This window comes from Varanus komodoensis, unplaced genomic scaffold, assembly GCF_004798865.1.
Source record: "Varanus komodoensis strain SLA01 unplaced genomic scaffold, ASM479886v1 scaffold11, whole genome shotgun sequence".
Lineage (NCBI taxonomy): Eukaryota > Metazoa > Chordata > Lepidosauria > Squamata > Varanidae > Varanus > Varanus komodoensis.
In genome coordinates this window covers 20,970,222-20,992,209 of record NW_025335317.1, presented here as the reverse complement: position 1 = coordinate 20,992,209, position 21,988 = coordinate 20,970,222, and positions in this window count along the sequence as shown.

Here is a 21,988-nt window from a genome sequence, read left to right as displayed (position 1 = left end):
TTCAGACTGTGCACCAGTTGCTAATTTCTCCATCTCCAGACTTGAATATTATGGCATTACATGTGTAACTCAACTCTTCCCTCTTGCATGGAACCTAAGAGTTGCATAGGTTCCATGCAAGTTCCTCCTCCAGCTCTCTATTTTATTCTCACAGCAACCCTGCAGAGTAGGTTAGATCAAGAGTCTATGACTGGCCCCAAGCCACTAAGTGAGCTTCATGGCTGAGCGGCAGCTGGAACCCAGATCTCCCAGGTCCCCGGTGAATCACCCTAAGCATCCTGCCTACCTCTCAATGAGTAGCCCTCCTTCTGGTCCAGCACCTAGCAACTATATTACTGGCAGCTCTCATATCCACTGAAATATTTATGCAGTGTGTGAGCAAGAAGCCAGGATGCTTGCAAAGGTAGTCTGTACTACATATCTTTTATGAATGCCCTGGGCTTTAGCAGTGTTTTTGTCCTCCAACCAAGGAAGGTTCATGGCCCTGAATCAAAAAGAATACTGGTAGATTTCATTCATAAAATCTGATAGCATTCAATGCTAGAAAAATGACTTATCCCTTAGGAAGTAACCCTGTCAACCTCATACAGGTGTAATAAATATGAGGATTAAAGGGTTGTGGGGACCCATTCAGAGAAGATGACTTTACAGTGCCATGCAGCAGTTTAGAGTAACATTTTACTCAAAGGATGACAAAAAGCACTTTCCCCTGGATTTGGAATACAGATCTACAAAGCTATCTCTTTAACCCACTGAACCACCTTGCCTCCAAAGTGTGTCGCCAGGTTCCTGGAGGCTCATTCTTAAATGCCTGCAGTATAGTGGAGTTCCCAAATCCACCATTTGGGAGTTATTATCACAGAAGCTTAGCTACAGATAGTACATGTTTCCAAACAGTTTGTGGATACGAGGGAAAAACAAGTGCAAATAGGAATATGTAATTTTAGTTCAAACTCATCATGCAACAATGAACCACAGCAGGCACTTATTATTCCATTATTATTATTATAACATTATTATTGCCTTTTTGATGCTGCTGACCTCAGTCTAATTCATCTGATGCTGCATAAATAATGCCTTGATCTGAAAGCTAATGCTGGCTCTTTTGTGGGTGAAATTATACAAGGACTGAATTTTCAACAGAGGTTTGGATTGCCTGCCTCTCAAAGATTTGTTTTGGACTAGATTCAGATTTTCCTGAGTCTGATTTAATTCCAAATTGAACAGGATTAACACCTCTGGACAATGGATGTACAAACTCTTTTGGTCCATGAGAGAAATTCCAGTTCTGAGGAATCCTCAGGGATTGTATTCCAGGGCTGGTGAGGCCAAAGGAAAAAGGGGAAAGCCAGAATAGCCAAATACAAGTATATTTTAGTTTTTGTTCTTCCTGTCAATAATGGCTTTAGGAGTGGCATTTCAGCCTCTTGGAATTGGGCAAAACTGCACAAATGCTGGGAAACCATGAAGTGATCAGTGGTCAGAGGAAAGGGGTAGTCCGGCAGAATGGGGTATGCCCACCTGGGGCTCCAGCAGGCTGGATTGGCTGAAAATGGCCCCCAAGTCTGAGGCTCTACAGCATTTCTCTTGACCCTTCTCTAGACCATTTCTCTAGGCATGACTGTCTGCCAGAGACCAGGAGCTTCCTTCCCTGCCACAACCATCTACGGGAAGGGTAGGCAACATTTGGGCCTGTGGGCTCCTCTGGAAACTGAAAATCTGCCTTGGATACAACCCTAAAATGACAGCCATGGTGGGCACGGGCTGAATAACCCAACCAGATGGCAGCACCCAGACACTTCTGCTTCCCTTTGAGGCAAGCCCAGCCACTAATCACAAAATAGCAAAGCATTTCAAAATAAGTGTGAGAGCCCCAAGCATCTGGGGGCACACCGGCACCCATGGACATGGAACCAGTGGGCCATCCCTGACCTGTCTGAGGCAGAGCAAGGACACCAGTGGCACTGAGAAAAGCCACTGCAGGGGCAGAAGCCCTGAAAAGCCCTGAACACGCCCACACATGAGTACATGAGGGATTCAGCAGTGTGCAGAGTTTCAGACTTTGTTGGGACTGGTTACTTTGCTTCAGTCCCTCAGTGTCTGGTACTTAACCCGAATGGGGGCAGAAGTGAGTAGGATGCCTTCCTGTGGCAAATGGCTGTGGATGAATAGGGATGTAGAGATAGTATAAAATCCATTCCCTCTACATTTCAGGCATTGTTGGGAACTTGCATACCATCTTCTGTACACTGACAGAATGGGATTTTTTGCAAACAGATTTGCATGTACTTTGGTGAGTCCATATTCCCAGAAATGCACAAGTCTCACAAAATTATGCACCCCCCCAAAAAAAAACCTGCATATTTTCACACTTTAGCCTATCGATGAAACGTGTGATTCTTGTCCAGGCTTCTTTTTCCCTAGCTCTCTAAAACCAAACTTTTAGAAATTATGGAATAGTAGGTAGAATGTTGCGCATTAAGCACCAGGTTAAAACATTTGTGCTCTCAGCTATGTTAAATTGTTTGATCTGAATTTATTTGATATTTCAGATGGGAGGGGGAAGAAAACTTTATACCATGTCTCTGAGTTATCCATTCTTCTTCATAAACTGATCCTGAAGTGCTTTTGTTGTAACTGTGGGTGAGAATTGTATTATATTGTAAATTCTTATTGTGAAGCACTCTGGGATATATTTGTATGATGGGTGAATACTATAGGCTAAAAAGGGTGTAGAAACCAAATCTGGGCACCTGAAATCATCAAAGCTCCTGTATGAATGAATGCCATATACCACTTTATTTCCCTTACTGTGGAACAAGAGCAGGTGGGGGATTTTGCCCTCACATCTGCTTGAGGGCTGAACTGTATAGGCCATGGATCCTCAAACTAAGCCCGCGGGCCAGATCCGGCCTGCCATGCCCATTTAACCAGCCTGCCCCATAGGTTTTGCACTCGCGAGGAGATCGTTTTGGACTCGCTCGGAGAAAATGATCTCCACGTGAGCAAGCCGCGCCTCACCCCACGTGCCCCCCGACCCCAGTCACCATGCATGCGTTCCCCCCCACCAGCACTGCCTTGGTGGCCCATGCCCACCACCAGCACCTTTCAACTGGCCCCTTGTTGAACAAGTTTGAGGACCCTTGGATCTGGTCCAACATCACCCCGCTCATGTTCTTGATGACCCTAAATAATGATTTAAGTGTATAAATAAATACATTGGAAAAGGAAAGAGGGAGTATGAGATGCAATCACCTTTTTAGCAAACATGGGCTTCTTCATCATACAGACTTTTCCTCTTTAACAAAATTTGCGGGAGCTGCTTGTGGCCACAGCATTTGCTGCTTGAAGTTCATTGAATCCATTAGATGATTGAATGCTATTATAGGAGCACAAGAGGAATTATCTCAGTCACATAACATTGCCCGTTCTTGTCTTTGCCTCCTCTCTCCCCACAAAATGCCAATTTTTGTGATTCTTAATATCAAACTAGCTCAGTTACTTTGTATTGGGCCATAATAAAAGGGCCACTTCAAAATTTGCTGACCTTCTTAAAAGGCCTCAAGCTTTTGCTGCTTCCTTTTGTTATTTTAATCATGTTTGACAGATTACTTGTAACACTGATTTTCTAACCTTCTCTCTCCTGGGAACTCTCAATTCCTGAAGCAATGAAAAAATTGTATCATTTTTGTATCATGAACAAATTGTATCATGTGAGATGGGGGGACACTGTTAATAATGAAAACTTTGAAAACAGTTCAAACATCAAATGCTTTTTCTTTTGCTTTATTCCATTTGTCAAACAACTTTAAAAGTTGCTTACAGCTTTTTGTTCTTATCTTTGTGTGTGTGTGTGTGTCTATAAAATTTGCAAAGGACAAATTTTCAGGAAATACAGTTACAAAGCAATTAACAAATCTCTAAAAGTCTCAGTTTAAGGTATTTCATTATATGTCTACCTCTGTCATAACAGTCAACATAAACACTGTGATCTCTTTCTCTCTCTCTCTCTCTCTCACACACACACACACACACAAAATTTGGTATTTTTATTATGGTGTGCAACTGACATCAATATCAGAGACTTGTTTAGTGATGAACTCTGGAGCAGATTCAGAATGGTCATAAATATATGAAAACATTTTAACTATAAGATCGAAAACAAAAAAGATATCACCCAAAGCAACATGAAATAAACAAATCTCAAACCCCAAAATTAAGCACAAATTTTAACACTTAAAAGCCTGTATTATATGTGTTATGTAGCCCTCATCCCACATTCTAGATAACTGGAATTACCCAGCTCACATTCTGTCCTGTAATTTACCTATAAGTAATCCCACCAACTTGTTTTTCTAAGACATGTGGGAATGTGAAGGGAAAGAGTGATATACTTCAGTCAGTAGTTGTTATTATACATTGTTTTATTTACCAAGGAAATAAGTTACTGAACATCTTGAAACCAATACGTGTCTTGTCCAGATAAAGTTTTATTTTGTTTATTGTTAACTCAACATCACAGGTTGTTTGAATGTCAGTGTTTCATCCTCTGGACCACATAGTCCAACAAAGTATCCTTACAGCTTGGGCACAATACTCTGGGAGGTTAATTAATAAGACTGGAATTAACATTCCTGGTGACAGTGTTAGATACTAGGAGAGTTAAAGACAAACCACATCCTAACTCAGAAAGGAGAGTACTCATGACCCATGAAGTATCACTTCCAAATCCCATGAAGTACTACCTCTCCTTTACTCAGCACTGGTTATGCCTCACCTGGAGTACTTTGTCCAGTTCTGTGCACCACAATTAAAGAAAGGTGCAGACAAGCTGGGAAGGGTCACAAAGCCCTATGAGGAGAAACCAAAAGAGGTGGATATGTTTAGCCTCGAAAAGAAAGGACTGAGGGGAGATATGATAGCACTCTTCAAGTACTTGAAAGGTTGTCACAAAGAGGAAGGCCAGGATCAGTTTTTGGTCATCCCAGAGTGCAGGACATGGAATAATGAGCTCAAGTTATAGGAAGCCCACTTCTGGCTGAACTTCAGGAAAAATGAGCAGTATGACAATAGAACCCATGACCAAGGGAGGTTGCGGGTGCTCCCACACCAGAGGCATTCCAAATGCAACTGGACGGCCATCTGAGAGGGATGGTTTAACTTGGAGTCCTGCACTCAGCAGGGGGTTGGACCACATGGCCCTCCGGCCTCTTCCAACTCTGCTCTGATGTATCACATTTCAGAGTTTGAGAAATTGACAAAATACCTAATCAGTGGACTGCCACTTTGATATCTACTTGTCATGTGTAGGGATCTTAGGCTTCATCTTATTTATGAACCAATATTTGGTTCATGTCCATGGAATACTTCAATTCCTCTATATGGGATTATCTCATTTGGCTAATTGCTAGCAATGTAATACCAGTGGATAATCCTTCTTTTAAATATATGTTTTGACAATGTCCGGTTCTTGCTTTCACAGGGGAGGAAGTTATTACACAGCTAGATTTTACTCAAAAATAGTCTTTAATATTCACTGATGTAAACTCCCTTTATGTATCCACTTCACTGAAATTAACCAATGGTCAGTATCAATGTGCCCTTTTCACAGCTAAAATGAAATTGCAACATTGCAAAGATAAATACTTACCTCCTACAATACTAGGAATTGAAGTACTTTCAAAATGCTGAGTGGCACATGAACCCCACCTTCAAATAGATTTTTCTTTGGATTTTTGGTCTACTTTTGTTGAAAGCTTCTTGCAATCACTACAAAATTGTATTCATTTCATACAAATCAATGTACATAGAGTTAAAAATGGAATATATATATATATATATATATATATATATATATATAGAGAGAGAGAGAGAGAGAGAGAGAGATTTTTGCAGATTCTCATGGCTACCAAGCAGATGCTTTTGGAGGTGTCTGTGGCACTATGGAACCCACTGGGTTGGGGACCTCTGATGTGATGTTAATAGCCCCAAAACCCATTTTGGCCATAGTTCAGTATCTGCTGTGCTGTAGCACTGCCTTTCCTAATAGCCTTTAGGGCAAGCTTCCCTAACCTGGCATCATTCAAATGTTTAGGACTACACCTCCCAACATCCCTGACTATGCATCACACTGGCTGGGGCTGATGAGAGGTATAGTCCATGCCATCTTGGGGACCCCATGTTGGAGAAAACTATTGTGGAGTATATGGGGTTCAGGAAGGGCAATATTTGTTTGGAAATTTAATCCCACCAACAATTTGCAGAAAATAGTTGTTAAACCGCATATTTATTTATTAAAAACTTTTCTAACCCTTTTCTAACTACAAGTGTCTCAGGGCAGCTTATTTGGTTGTCCTTTCAGACCAAATGGAAGAGAGATTTTACAACAGAATGAGTCATTCTGGTACCACAAGAAGCTTTACTTGAATGTGTACTGCTGAGAGGACGGGCCCCACCCTAGGCTTACAGCTGAGTGCTGCTCCGAAGAGAAGATGCGAAGAGAAGATGCGTTTTCTCCCTGGCATGTTAATCAGCATAAGGCAACCTCCATACATTACCTGCTACTCTGCTAAATAGCTGCTGCTCAAAGCCACAGGGCTCACATACAGCATATGAAATTAAAGTTCTGCCTTGAAGATTCAGGAAATAGCAGCCTGCTCTTCCACATCACTTTTGATGTTTTTCCACACTCTGTGAGTGCTATCACCTTTTTAAATCCAAAAAGTCAACTGAAGTAAGTCTTCTAATTCTCAAAGTCAGCCAGGGGGAGAGATGGTGCTGCAAGTCTTTTCCTAGTTGTAATTCTGCATTCATCTTCTCTAGTTCCACTCATTGCAATCTCCGCACAACATCCCCCTGCCATTGTCTTCATGTTACAGATTCTTATTTTCTAAGCAGGGATAGGAAAACAGCATCTCTACCATCAGAGGAGAGCCTGTGATACAGGAGAGGCGAAGGCAATGTGGCAAAGATTTCATTGGCGATACATACAGACCTTCAGGTTCCTGCAGGAGTTTTTCCTGTCACATGGTGATTGCTAACTGAAAAATTATCTCTATTTATAAGAAAAAGGAGAAATCCACAATTCCGTTTTCAGAGTCAGGATTCATCATTAGTTGGGACAGTAGCTCAGCTTCTTTCTTTTTCCATTCTGCTTTTGGTATCCTCCGCCATGTTTCTGTACTGTAGGCACTTTATGGATGAGATCCAGTGTACACTCTGGAAAGGATTCCCATGTCAAAGAGAACTCTTAGACGCCACGAAAGGCATTTCATCCAACTAATTAGGGAAAGAACTTTCACTTAGATGTTGTTGTGAGGATGAAATGGAGAGAAGGCTCAACTATTCCATTTGGTATTTCCTGACAAGGAGAATTCTCCCTCTCTCTCCCCCTCCCCCCACCCCCATGCCTCTTCTCTTTCTTCTCATAAGAAAAGATCTTATGACCACACTGGTGTGAATGCTCTGCCTAGATACCAGGAATCAAAATATTGAGTGTTTACAGAAATCTACTTTTTAAAAAACTTCAGAGTGTTTGTAGTGATGTCATCCCTTTCCCCATAAAATACGTACCAGTCTTATCTACCATAACAATGCAGAAGCAGATCAATTTCCAAACCCCATCTTTCAAAACTACAAAACAAAACTGTGTAATTGTCATGGATGAAGTCACTTTTCTTGTTGACCTAACTGAAAATATTAAAAGCCACAGGCAGTGACAATTTTTTGAAGTGAGGGAGTTCATCATGAAAAAACCAGCTATGCACAGCATAATTCCTTGTTCATTAGGTTCAGCATGATCGCAAACCTTTGCACAATTATCTGCGAGAAAGCACCACTGAACTTAGTGAGGCTTCCTTTTAACATCATCAACTCAACTAGTAAAAACCATTGAGCTTGAACACAAGATCCTCAGACAACAAAAATGCAAGCTTTTGCTTCTAACTGGAAATGCAAATAATCATGAAAAGAAAAGTGCCCAGTTACACCACCACAGCAAAAGTGGGAAACCCCTGTATAGGTGCTGGCCCATAGCACCTAATGTGCCCCCATAAGGTTCCCCAATCTGATCCATCTTCCAGACCATGCCTTTCCCACATCCACTCTTCCTTGTTCATTTTTGTCCCCATCCTGGTGTGCTGAGCAGGGAGCTTTAAAATTCCCAAGTAGAGCATCATGAAGGGAATGAGCATGGGACTTTGGCTAGGACCAATGCTGTCATGCACACAGGTCCCTCCCTTCTCACTGCAAGTACAATCTAAGAATTGTACTTGCATTTTTTCAGGATTTCTCCAAAATCCTCCTCCAATCCTTTTCTTTCTCCCTCTCTCTTTCTTACATGTGTGCAGCTGTCATTCATTCAGATGTACAAGCAAACTAACCCCCCGGTCCTTCAGGTTGTTCCAACTAACTCCTCCAATCCACAGTGGTTTCCTGCTGCTCTCTCCACCCTTCTACCTGCTGGTTTTCTACCCAATTCCCCCACTCCCCTCCAAAAAAAAAAAAAAAAAAGAAAGAAAGAATTTGGCTTACTGCTGCACATCTTGTCTTCCTGCAATTTCTCTCCCCAGTTCCTTTTTGTTCCTTCTAGGTTCCCCCCAGCCAACCAGTTTGTCAGAAAAAAATATGTCCTGAAGTGGCAGGATTCCTCCTTCCTTTTCCCCTCTTACGTTTTTGGTGGTTGCGTTCAGTACAGAGGAAAACATCAGTGTATGTTATACTGGGATAACATATACATTTCTGAGTCCAACAAGTGGCATAGGAGCATTCAGGGGAAACGAAGGTGACAAAGGCTGAAGGCCCACCAGAAGTGCTCCCAGCTTCTGGTAAGTAAAAAGAAGGTCAGTGATTTAAGTGGGAGGAAGAGAGCTCCCCAGTAGATACCAAGAAAGGAACTAGAGGCACAATTGTTCCCATGGACACCCTGTTGCCTACATACAAAATGGAAGCTTGAGGATGCAGGGCAGTTTAAAAAATGTGTGGTTATAACTGCAGGACACAACAGTGCTTTATAAAGCAAGGGGCTATAAATACTGAGACATGCATTTGAAACTCATTTTTAATTTTTTAAGGGAAAAAACCCTCTTAATCTCTGTGGTCTGTGTTTTCTTGCCCCTGTTTGCAGCATGAAAACCACACTCCACTGAAGAACAGTTTTGGCTGCAGAGATGTAAAACTCTGTAGCATCTGGATATAATTCAGAATCCGAGGCATGCTGTACCTTCCAAGTTCTATTCTTCAAGGATGCCTTGCAAGCTAAAAGTAAGATATAAAACTAGATCACACACTCACTCTCCCCAAACTGAATAAATACTCTTAATTTACTGCTTTCTGTTGTTCTACAATGGCTCTGACTTACTCTCACTTTCTGTTATTGTGCATTATTCATCTCCACCACAGTCCATTATTAATTGAAGGGAACACCAGGAATACAATTTTTCATGAAAGATGCTGCATACAATAACACTGTGCTATGTTGCAGTAATCATGTGGCAAAACATAATGTTCATTGTTGCATCGTTCCGTAGACAAATTCTTCTGGGAGGGCTGGTCCACTGTTGTACTTAAGCAGATGGTAGCACTGGAGCTTGGTAGTCAAGAGGTGTGCCTGATGCATGCTCAGGGACTGAAAGCCAAGGGATGCCCTGGAAGACCTGTCCAAATATTAGCATAACAGTCCATAAACCGTGCTGCATTTGATGGGTTATGGATATTCAGCACTGAGTTAATGTATTGTTGACTGTAGGAGAATTTTTCACTCACCACTCATCACTGGTTTACGGATGCAGCAGGATCAGACAGAACGCCACAAGGCAGCAGAATTATGAGGTGCTACCATCCTCTATAATTCTTAAGGCCAGCAATATGGAGTGGGAAAGGCTGTGCAAAACAAAAGAAAAAAACAACACAAAATGGATGGAACAGCCACGTGCAGCATTAATTCAGGGCTTAGCAAAACCTGTTTAGAAACCTTCAATTAAGTAAGAGCTTCCTGAGGAGAGAAAAGAGTACATTTGTTGCTGGATCATTAACCCAGTGTAATTTAAGACGTAAGGTTACATCTGATTTAATACTAAAGAAAGATCCAGCTGTAGGAGAGCAGCGAAAAGCAAATATCAAGAGAAGTGCTGCATTGTTTTTACAGAAACTGAAGTCACAATATACGACACTCATACTGTGGGTCAGTCAGAGCCCACTACCTATTTTTAAGATTACTCCATTCTCAACTCAGAGATTGGTCTGGGGCTTCTAAGTACATTCTGCTGCACAAGAAGATTCCCTCAAAGGCAGTCACGATCCCCAAATGACCTTGGGGACAGCTAGGTAATGACACCATGAAGAGTGATTGTGTCTATGAGGAAATGAAGAGAGCCTATAGGTCACCGCTGTAAAGCCATTACAGTTCACCACCACCCCTGGACTAGGCAGCCTCTGTTAAATACAGTTTCAAGTGGGCCATCATGTGGTAACTGATGACCTGAATGTAAAAACATAGAGAAGACAGCCTAGAACTGGGCCTTAGAGGACATCAACAAAAGGGGATGGACAAGAAAGAGATATTTGACAGAAACGTAAGGGCAAGGTTCAAAAATGGCATTATAATGAGGTCTAAGAATTCATGAAGAGAGAATGAATGAGAGTGACTGGTGACATCAATGGCAGCAGAATAAGCCCAGTGGCTTGATCCTTAGACAGGGTAGCAAATGGATCATTGGTCATTTTGCTAAGTGCAGCTCCACTGATATACTGCCTTGCAGTTTCATTAGTTGCGGCACGCACATAAGGACAAGTCTGCCAAAGGTTTACACGGTTTTAAAGCAGCTTCCACCTTTGAAAGGAGGGATTCACACGTGGAAAGGATCTTTGCACGAGTGGAATTTTCCTTCTCAGAGCTAGGTGAAGGCTTCTAACCCAAACTATTATGCTCTTCTCCCTTATCTCCTTTGGTATTGCAGAATCTAGTTTAAATGTTTGTTCCAAGTTTGTGCAGTGTTTTAGCTGCAGGCTAGTTGAGCATTGCAAGCCAACTCATCTGCAGTTAGCTGAATGCTACGTAGCCAATGCCTGCATGTCTGGAATACTTACAGTTCTTTGTGTTGTCTTAGTGTTCCATGAAAGAAAGAAAGAAAGAAAGAAAGAAAGAAAGAAAGAAAGAAAGAAAGAAAGAAAGAGGGAGGGAGGGAGGGAGGGAGGGAGGGAGGAAGTCCGACCACACATCATAACAGCCTATGAGCTGTTAAACTTACTGGTTGTTGGACACTAGTGGAAGCAAAGTAAACAGCCTACAACTGTCTCATTCATAGGTTGTAAGTATCATATCTGAACCCAAACACTCTGGATAGTTCAGGGGTTAACCTACAACTTGTTGTTGGAGTAACCTTGTTTAACCTTTAGACAACCCAGAGTGTCAGGGTTCAGATATCATACTTGCACTTACAAATGGAGAGATCATAGCTTGTTTACTGAAGGCAGATGTGTGGAGCACACCAGATGCAATGTATCTATTCACTTCAACCAATTTGCGGATTAAATAATCAACAAATTGGTGTTAAATGCAAACTGGATTGTTGTTTTTGATTGGGTCCTTTTGCAATACCTGTCTGTCTAGCTCCTGTAAGGAATATCTCCAATTCAAATATTTAATACAGTTTAACACATTTGCTTAGTCATACAAAGGGATGCAGGAGTTTTCCTCTTGTCTTTAGTAGTTTTTCTTGGTGGTGGTGGTGGTGGTGGTGGTCTGCTCTGCCCTTGCTTCTACATCATGTATCTTCCAGTTTATCTCAGAGAATTTCTAGAATTGATTTTGGAATTTCTTCATGGGTGTGCATTGATTTAGTCACAGAAGGTTTCCTAAATCAGATGTGCAATAATGCAAAGTTTCTTTTTTGTGCTGTGATTTAATCAATGCCAGCAGTAGCATATAAGAAAACAAGACATGGAAAAGGAAAATATGGATGAACAAATGTTGTATGGACAGCTATCTGAAAACGTATGTCAGTCAAAAATGGAAGAATAACCAATCATTAAAACATTGATGCCACTCTGCAAACAAGCCAAATAATTTGGAACCTCAAAATTCAGGGTACAATTTGAACTTTGTCAGCATGCCTATTCACATAACAATATACAAAGAGACAACAATCCCCAGGGAGAGACAGGTCTGACTCTATACAGGAGAATAACCTTTTGATTAATAAGATGGCTAGGTGTCCTGCTTTACAGAGACCAGTCCTCTATTTGAACAGCTATCAAAAGACAGTTGTCTGTTTGAAGAGCTGCCCAGTCTGGGTCCATTTTAAAAATAAAGAACTGAATGTAAAAGGGGTAATGGGACTTGAAAAGTTAGCACACAGACAACAGTTAGCACCAACCAAGCAAGGCACACAGACACTGTGGTCACAGTGTTTTACCCCATGGTGAGATGCTCTGTACTTCTCTCTAAACTATACTAAGTATTTCTCTAGTTTCCGCTATACATATATAGTAACATTTGCAAATACTGTGCTGTTTTGTGCCCTTTTTTGGTAATATGTGAACAGCCACCCTATTGACAAATACCAGAGCATTTTGTCCTTGTAATGCTCAGTTATCCTCAAACCAAAGGACTGGTGGATATTTATTAAAACGGTGTGACTATGTGACCTACACCTGTTGATTCAGTTTGCCATGGAACATTGTACATTGTCAGCATTTGTCTGGCAGCTTTTTCCTTCTTTTTTTGCATTTTAAATTCTGCTGTTGTATAAATAACAATAAGACATCCATCTTCACTTGTTAAAAGGTACAGCTGCTTGTGTATTATGGCATCATTCCCTTACTCACAAATATAAAACTAATCAATTTAATCAACCATCTATTTGCACCATAACAAGTACAGATATAAAGTTCAATAAATCACCCTTTTTGCAAAACTGTGACAATAAAACAGCATGGACAAGATCCTGAAGTCTCTGTCAGATTTAACTATGCAGATTTTCCCAGTATTTAATCAGCTTGAACTCAGGAAAAACAGTGGAGAGAAAAGGAATCTCATGCCTTTAATCTTTTTCCCCATACACAAAAGTTAACTAAACTACACCCTTGTTCCTGCTACAAAGAAGGAATGAAAGCAATATGGTGATTAGTTCAATACTAATTAGCTCAGTCTTTCCAACTTGATACCAGCCAAATATTATGGACTCCAATTCCAAGCATTTCTGACTATTGGCCATGCTGGCTAGAACTGGTAGGGATTGCAGCCCAAGCAGTATGGAAATAGAAGTAACCCCATTGGGCATAAAGCAAGGTCATGAAATATGCCCACCACGATGTAGCTAAGCAAATCTAGGTCTCATCAGCGTCTGGATTTGTAATGCCCTGAATCCCCCATGTTCAGTGTTGTTATGGGGAAAAGATGGGATAAAAAGTACTAAATAATTTTTTTAAGGGTACAAAGCTGTCCTTTATCAGGTCAGATATTTTTAGTCCATCTAACCTGGCAATGCCTCCTCTGACTGGCAGTGGTTCTTCAGGGCATGGATCATATAGAAGACATCAGGTTAATATTATTTACTAGATTTGTTTGGAAGCCATCCATTAACATCATCCTTTGACTTAGAACACCCCAGATACATTTGGTCTCTTAGACCAAGAATAGGAAATGATTTTGGAATAGGAGGGCAAGTGACCTCCTATTTGACACTGCATCCTGTTCCAGAACGTAATCATAAAATTCCAATAGTCAAAGGGTCCCTATGTCAGTTGTCAGGAGGTCAAATTACCAAGCCAAAAATGAGACAAGAAGGGCTGTACCATAAGGAAACTGTCAATCAGTACCCAAAGGGCAAAGTATCACTGAGAAACAGGCATCACTTAAAAAAGACAAGAAGCCAGTGAGTTGATTGGAACTAAGAAAATGACAGAGCAAACAACCCAGAGTGGTTCCTATGGCTTACAGGTTTTTTTCTTGAATTGAACTATCAGATAATCCTGTGGTTGCCAGGCAGCATGGTTCCATGCTCCCCTCTCCATCTTCCCAGTCCCATCACACACCTTAGCAACTCTCATGAGCAAAATCGCATCCTTTCCCTATTCTTTCCTATGGGTGCAAAGGAAAGAACCTCATGGTGGGAGTGAGAAGGTTGGCCACTTGGGGCAATCGTCCTCACAGACTGCTGGCTGCATCTCAGGCAGTTCGGAATCAGAAGATGAAGCAATTTACAGTGTGATTGTGGAGGATGCACTAGGTCAAGATTCTGAGATGAAAGGGACAGAGGTGGTTAGCTCAAAGCCAGATGCTTCACTGAGCCAGACAGTTTCTGGGAATAACCAAGATGTACAGCCAGTGGAAGGGCTGTCTGAGGATGAGGAATTCTCAGACACAGAGCAGCTCCTCCTGCACTAAACGCGATGGAAGGGGTTGGCAGAGACGGGAGGCCCAGTTGAATGAGCAGCACTCAAAATACATGAATTCCATGCTGGGGGTGGAAATATTTATTTATTTATTTATTTATTAAAACATTTTTATGCCGCCCCATTCGCCGAAGCCTCGGGGCGGCTTACAACAAATAGACTCTATATGCAGTTAAACTGCTTTGCATGTGACATTGATAATGACATACAAAGTGGAGAGAGACAAGGTGCATCTACTGCTTCTTCTCCAGCCCTCCCAGCTTGCTCTGGCCAGTGAGAAATGGATGTGTGAGGGAGCACCAGTTTTACTAGGTTCTTAGGCCTGATAGTTCTTGGCATCGACCATTTTTCCATCATTGGAAACAATGACAGAAATGATCTACCCCATCTCCAGGGACTCCATAGCTGATGAGCCTCAATTGGGTTCATCTTTCATCTTCAACATGGTGTCCTTGTTGTTGCCCGTTAAGCTGAAGCTCTGCCCTTAGCACCATCTTTCTCTGGTTTGGTGTTTGGAACTCAGACCCCACCTCTGCCTTATCCTCAGATTCTTGGAGAAGTTACTTTTCTTTGTTTGTTTTACCAGCTGGTTTTCCAGGAAACTGGTGTTTTCTGAAAGGCCATGCCCATCATGGCAGCCATTTTATATATGGCACTCTCCCCCATTGAAAACATTTGTGAGAATGCTCATGGCACCTTTCCAGTATTGCAGAGGTGCCCACCAACACAAAAAGTTTGGGGAGTGCTGGTCTACAGGGACGGAGTTGGTTTGGATCCCTCTCATGCTGGCCAAGAGTAAATGTTTTCGATAGGCACTTGGGACTTCTTTTTACTCCTTCTGATTGGATGGGTTCAAATTTAACAGATTCAAAAAGCGCTCCTTGTCACCCACAGAACACCCTGTTTGGGGACTTTCAGATAGTGCCAGTGCTGAAATAAATGCCACCAGCAGCTTCCCACACTGGAGCTTCTCCCATCAACATTGAGACAATAGGACTTCACTGTAAGAAATTTTGTCAGTTGGGTCATTTTAATGCAAGGAGCAATTCCATTTATGGAGGTCAATTCTGCACAACTTAAAGTAAAAAAAAAACCTTCAAGAGCTTTCCATTCCTTTCTTAGCCATTTTCTACTGCCAACTCTTCTGAGTTTGAATGATTCCTTTTTATCTCTAAGTGCCATGATTCACAGAGGCTTATTGACAACCGCACCTGTTATATACAGCCAATGTTCAGAAATATTTATGTGAAGGGAAGCTCTATAAATAATTTGACAGTTATGTTTTCTATGTTTACTAGTTAATTTTTATGGGTTAGGGTAATATAAGCACTGTTTATCATTGACTTTTCACGTTTGGTGTTTTGATTTCGGTGCTGCGTTGTACCATTTTATGGTCACCATTAATGAATCAAAATAAAATGGAGCAAAATTTTAAAATGCTGCAAACATACCATCTGCTTTGCCTTAATTACTAAAAAAATAATACACATGCATCTGCATCAGCTTTTGAATACCAATATTCATTCTTCTTTATAATAACTAGCCATTACCATACAACACGCATACTCTCACATGCACACAAAATTGAACGGCTATATGCAAATAAAGTCAAAGGACAAATTACACCAAAAGATGTTGTCCTAGTTCATGCAAACAGAAGATGAAGCTATACATTTGTTTCTCCATGCAACACCTGCCTGCATAGAGTACAAAATTACAAGCTACAAATGGTTATGGGAAGGAAATATATAACTGATCATGACTTTCCAAATGACTCTACTTCTTTTATTCCATACCAGAACAGATATACTCCGGATGAGTTAGTGGCAATGTATATGTTGATTATGAAGCAAGCTATGGGCACAGTCCTATGATATTGTCTGTGGGTTCATAGGGTAGGTCAAACCTGGACCTCCAATGCCAGGGGGCCCCCCAGCTGCCCTTGCTGTTGGTGCAGTTCTTTTCAAGCCAGGTGGACTCCAAACAGAAGACTGTCTTCAGAACTGATGTTGGGAGAGCAGGGAGAAAGGGAGGGGCAAGGCCCTGCACGCTTCCAAAAACTCCTGGGGGTGCCTCAGCCTAGCCTCTCATGTTTGTGAAGGGGGCAGGGGGGTTCAATCCCTGAAAGCAAAGTCAATGTGTTTTGCAGGACACAAGGAGGGCAGATTAAATCCTAGCCCTTGCGGTCCTCCTGGATGAACTCAGAGGGTTATGGGCAATTGTACTCCTCCAGACTTGGAGGATTATGTACTTCCTATGCCTATGTGAGATTTAGAACTCCTTGAGACAGGATCCAGGTAGATACAAGCCGTTTAATCCAAAAAGCGTTTGCAAAGGCTGACTCAATGTCTCAGTGGCCTGAGAAACAAAGAGTGTTCTTTTACAGTTTTCAAGAGATTTTATACATCTTCTTTTTCCCACCGCTCAACTCTACTCTCGTTTTGCCATTGGCTGGCTATTCTCAAGCGTACAATCTTCTGGTGCACCTTATATGGTAAAACTCTAGTAATTACATTTTTTATTGGTCTTCTTCCCTTTCCATCAACAGTTTAAAGTTCCCCTAAAAGTTGTTAGCTCATCTCTTTCGTTCCTGTGAAAGAATCTGTGCAGGTACCTCATTCTTTCCCTTATCTCCTAGGACAGACAGATTACATTTCACCACAAGCTCTGCGCAATATACATTTTACAAAGGTACTATTTACATTTAAGAAGATACTGTTTCTACTTTTACAATGCCGCCACAGCTGCGCCTAGTCACCTCCTTCCTCCTCCACCACATTCCTGTGAGAAAGGACAGTCCTTCATTCATGTTTTAAAAGCTACAGATTTTACACTTCTTGAGAAATAACAATCCTTCATTCACATTTTAAAAGATACGGATTTTACACTTCCTACACCTAGAACCAAGTGCAGTGGTTCTAGGCATAGGAAGTGCCATGGAACCAAGTCTCCACTGCAGCCATATCTCATGCTGAGTATTTTACCTAGACAAGTGCCAAGGAAGGAAGGCAGCTAGGACACTGATAGGAACTGGCATTCCCCCTCCTGCCCCCTACCCACCACTGGCACACCCTTCCCTCCCCACTCCCAGATGCGACCTCAGCCAGCCAACATCTTGGCCTTTGGGTCTTGGCCTTTGGGGTCCAGGCTCAGAGACTGCAGGAACTCAGAGCTGGGACTCTGGATAATTCGGTAGCCCCCCAGATGATGTTGGGAGTGACAAAACTGCACCCTAAGTCTCTTAAGATTAGGTCTTTTGCAACAAAACTAACCTTTTTTGATAACATGCAAATTACTAGTAAAAACAGAAAGGAACGAAGTAAGAAGTCAGAAAACAGGAAAGTTCCAAACCAGGCCTCTCCCTCATTCACTATACACAGAGATTTCTAACTGTACAGATTCCTTCACTATGCACAAGGAATGAAGTGATCCTACACCTGCAGTCCAAAGCAGAATAATACAAGAATGCATCTTCTCAGCTGTGCAAAGAAGCAGCTCCATAGAAACCTGCTCGTAAATTAAAAGCAGGGCTGACATTTCAGCAGATGGCTTTGAGTGCTTAGTTCTTAAAAGTCGGGGTTTGAATCCCTGCTTAGTCAACCATGTTCATGGTGCTGAATTAAGGATGCTAGTTCTTCTTTGTCATCTTCCCTAACAGGAAGCTCATATTGAACACAGCAAGCAGGTACAACATAGTTAGCTCCATGCTGAGAATTGCTGCACCGATTGTTTTTGGCTAGCATGGATCAGTGATCATTCCATTCAGTTTGTACTTGTTTAAACAAGTATTTGCCAAATATCAGACGTTTCTTTAAATATGGGATGCAACAAACTTCCAGAAAGGAAAACCAGCATATTCTCACATCCATACATTAAGCCAGGGTACAGAACGCTGAAATAGTCTTCTTCCTAATTGTCGTCTAGCAGCTACAACTTTTACAGTAATCACTGAACTCCCCTCTTTAAAAACCCCATCCTACCCCCAAACACTAGGGCCTCAATCCAGACTGGGAACCCTGATATAGAGAAATATAGCATATGCACTCTCAGAACATGGATATAGTCAGCAGGAGTTTTAGGAATGACTTGCAAGCAAATCTAAGTTGCTCAGCATCCAACTTATGGTCAATTCAAGTTAATCTTATGTGGATAGCTAGATTTTAAATTTCTAATCAGGCTGAAGTTTTTCATGTGCTCAGATTCAACTATTGTGCTGTTGGCAACATAATCCTCTGAGTATTGGCCGCAAGCTGTGATTAACTATTCTACCACTCAATCCATTCTAGAGTCACAGCTCACTGGATCAATTTTTGTGTGTGTGTGATAGGCAGACTTTTTGCCACAATCACATGAGACAGAGCTTATGAAAAATGTCAAGTCAGCAAGAATGTGCCTAAGGCTTGCATGCACGTGTTCTTAAGTTCAGACAAAACTGGGACTCCAGGACGGTAGTTTGTATCCTACCCTAAGGCCCTTACAACACCCTTAGGGATACTGTGTGTATGTGTGTGCATTTCCTTCAGTCCTAGTGTGAGATGTTCACTATTGCAAGTAGATTTGTAAAATAAAACAGGTGTTGACTGTGGGAATATGAACGGTAGACCTTCAGAACAAGGAATCACACTAACAATTGTGTATATACAAGTTGTTGCCCAATTGAGCCTATTGGATAGAATAATTTCCATGCGAGAAACAAAAGGGATTTGGATCAGCATGATGAAGATTGCAAATTCACATTTGGGAAAAATGGCTCTGGATGTGTGATACAAATGAAGGACACAGGAGTCCTGTCTTGGCGCACTGGCCCAATCAAGCATGACAAGAATGAGAGGGGGAAATATGGATTTTATTCTTTTAAATAGTTTGATCACAAGCAAAAGGAAAATAGACCCAGAGCATTTGTGCAGTCCCCTTTTATACCTTTGCTGACCACGTAGTAGAGACAGAGGTCCATTGGTTTGAATCCCCACCATGGGTGCTGATTGGTTCATTTGAATGCTGATGACTCCTGTGCTTACCTGGGAAGCTAGGAAGCTAGACTTAAGGTCCCAGCAAGGTATTTCTCAATCCATATCTACGTGATTTGGCTCCTGTTTCACTGATATCACTGATGAGGTCATTATTCCCTTGTTCTAGGGATCCGGTATGCCTAAACATCAGTGCAAGCCCCCTCACCAGCAATTAAAATAGCAAAGCCAACCATTAATACAACAAGGCACATGTTACATATCCCTCACTGTCACACTAAAAAGCTGATGTATAACATTCTGAACCATAAATAGTTTTAATACATTTTGATATAGATTTTAGTTTATTTTTAAAAAGTCTGTTTGAGAATATTATGATCAGAACTTCCTTTAGATCTTTTTCTTTAACAGTGATTGACAACTGATAATAATGGTTTGACTCCAAAGATGTCCAACAGTAGAAATTTATTCCACATACAGAAGAGTATTGTGTGAAAAAATGACTCCCCAAATCCAATGGGGTTCTTCAAGACTTCTTTAAACATACCCTAGGATTTCAACTGTTCAGCCTGAACTTTCCTTATTTACTCTGGGTTGTATCCCAAGCAAGTTAGCTGAACTTAGTTCACACTCAGATCAGTGGGACTAAAGTCATTTAGAGTACAATTCTATGAGGTTGCCTATGACCCTTGTCAGAAAATCCCAGAATTTCAATTCGTGAGGAGGAAATAAAACTCAGGTTCATGGGAAAGATCAAGCGTCCAGACCATCTGTGTCTTTATTGTTTGGCCCAGGTTCCCCGCAGGTATAATGCATTACTGGGCAGGTAGAGGTAAACTCGCTGCAAAGCTTCAAGACAACTACAGGGCATTTTATACCCCATACAGGGCAACTGATGACAGAATGCAGACATTACAATAAGATTCTGAGGTCATCACATACAGAACAGATAAAGGAATGTCAGTCAATCAGACAATGAAATTACAATATTTCTAATTGCAGTGTATTGACACTTTAGTTGAGTAACTTGAACCCATCTCCAGGTCTGCTTAGACATGTAAATTCAAGCTACTGGGAAATTATTCATGAACTCAGACCCTTATCTAGACTCAGACCCTAAGTAATGCGCCATTCTGAATGACCAGGGCACATGAAGCCCTCCGGGCTACCAAAATATACTTCCTGGTAAACTGTGAATTCCGATGCCATTTTAAACAGGACTTAGCTTCGTTTGAGGAGGGAGTACAGGATTGATTCCACAATGCAAAAGCATGCAGAAGCAATGTTTTTCTGACAGGATTTATCCAAATTTTCCCAACACCCTCCATACATGGAAGGTTCTGAGCTTCCTATGCAGGATAGAAGGAGCTGTAAGGCAAAGACCCTGAAGAGCACTTGGATGGCAGATTTCAACTTTGGAAGAGGAGGAAGGAGGCTGAGGCACCACCAGGACAGATTGTATCTTTTCAGTGGCGATCCCTTCTCCCCACCAAATGCCCCCAAAAGTGCTTCTCCAAGCTAACTCTTAAAACATCAGAGAAGATGGCAAATAAATGTCAGAGAAGACAGGAGTTAACCCCTAAGAAAGGACTTGTGCATTCCTGTTGTAATGCTATCCCAGACCATTTTAAGCACTGCAGTGTGAAAGTCATCTGCCAGCCCTTTGGATCCATGACTAGTGCTCATGAAAGGAGTTTGTATGCTCTCACAGAATTTCACAGCATTTTTCTGACAGCCTTCTGCAAAATAGCAGCTCTGTTGTTTGCTGCAGCCATCCATCTGCAGTTTAGCAGATTCTTCCTTCAGTTGATGTCCATGATTATCTTCCACAAAGAAAACCATCTGGCCATAGTACAATTAGTTCCTTTTTTCATCCTAGTTGTTTGAGGCAAGAGTATCAAGATAAGGGTGGTTTTGCAAAAGAATTATTTACACAATTAAAAGCCAGTGGATTGAATTGTAAATTTGAAAGGATAGGGTAGCTTGAGCTAAAACAAGATGTGTTCACAAAAAGAAAGAAATCTTCTCCCAGGCATTTAAAACAGGCATGGAGAAAACCACAATGGTTCTGCATTGCTAATGCTAATTTACACTTTCAGAAACAATTCCCCAGCAATTGTGAATGTGTCATACATATTCAGACACTGTCCATTGCAAAGGACAGAACCAGTAAATAATGTGTTTCAAGGCAACAACTGATTAATGTCATTACAACTGCAACACACTTTTTATTGGTATTCCAAGCAAATTAATGCACTTTGGGATACAATAGCAAAGAAGAGATGAAAATTAGAGCAATCTCAGCAAAGAAAACCACAGGACTCCAAATGTGCCAAAGGATCAGGGATAAAAAGGATGAGTTTAAACATTTCCAAATATTGCTGATCTAGCTTTATGATACAGAAAAGAACTCTACTGAATGCAAACATCAAAACCTGTAAATTCCACAAGCCAGCTTCACTGGAGGTCACATTTTCAAACAAACAACAAATGCTGTTCTTCAAATTGGTATCAAACATCATCTTGCTATCAGTCTTTTCATGCTGGTGAATAAAATGCTTTAGATGATGCCTGCTGGCCAGGATTGAGGGCTGAAGGCCAAAAGGGTGGGCCCAAAAATTTAAAAA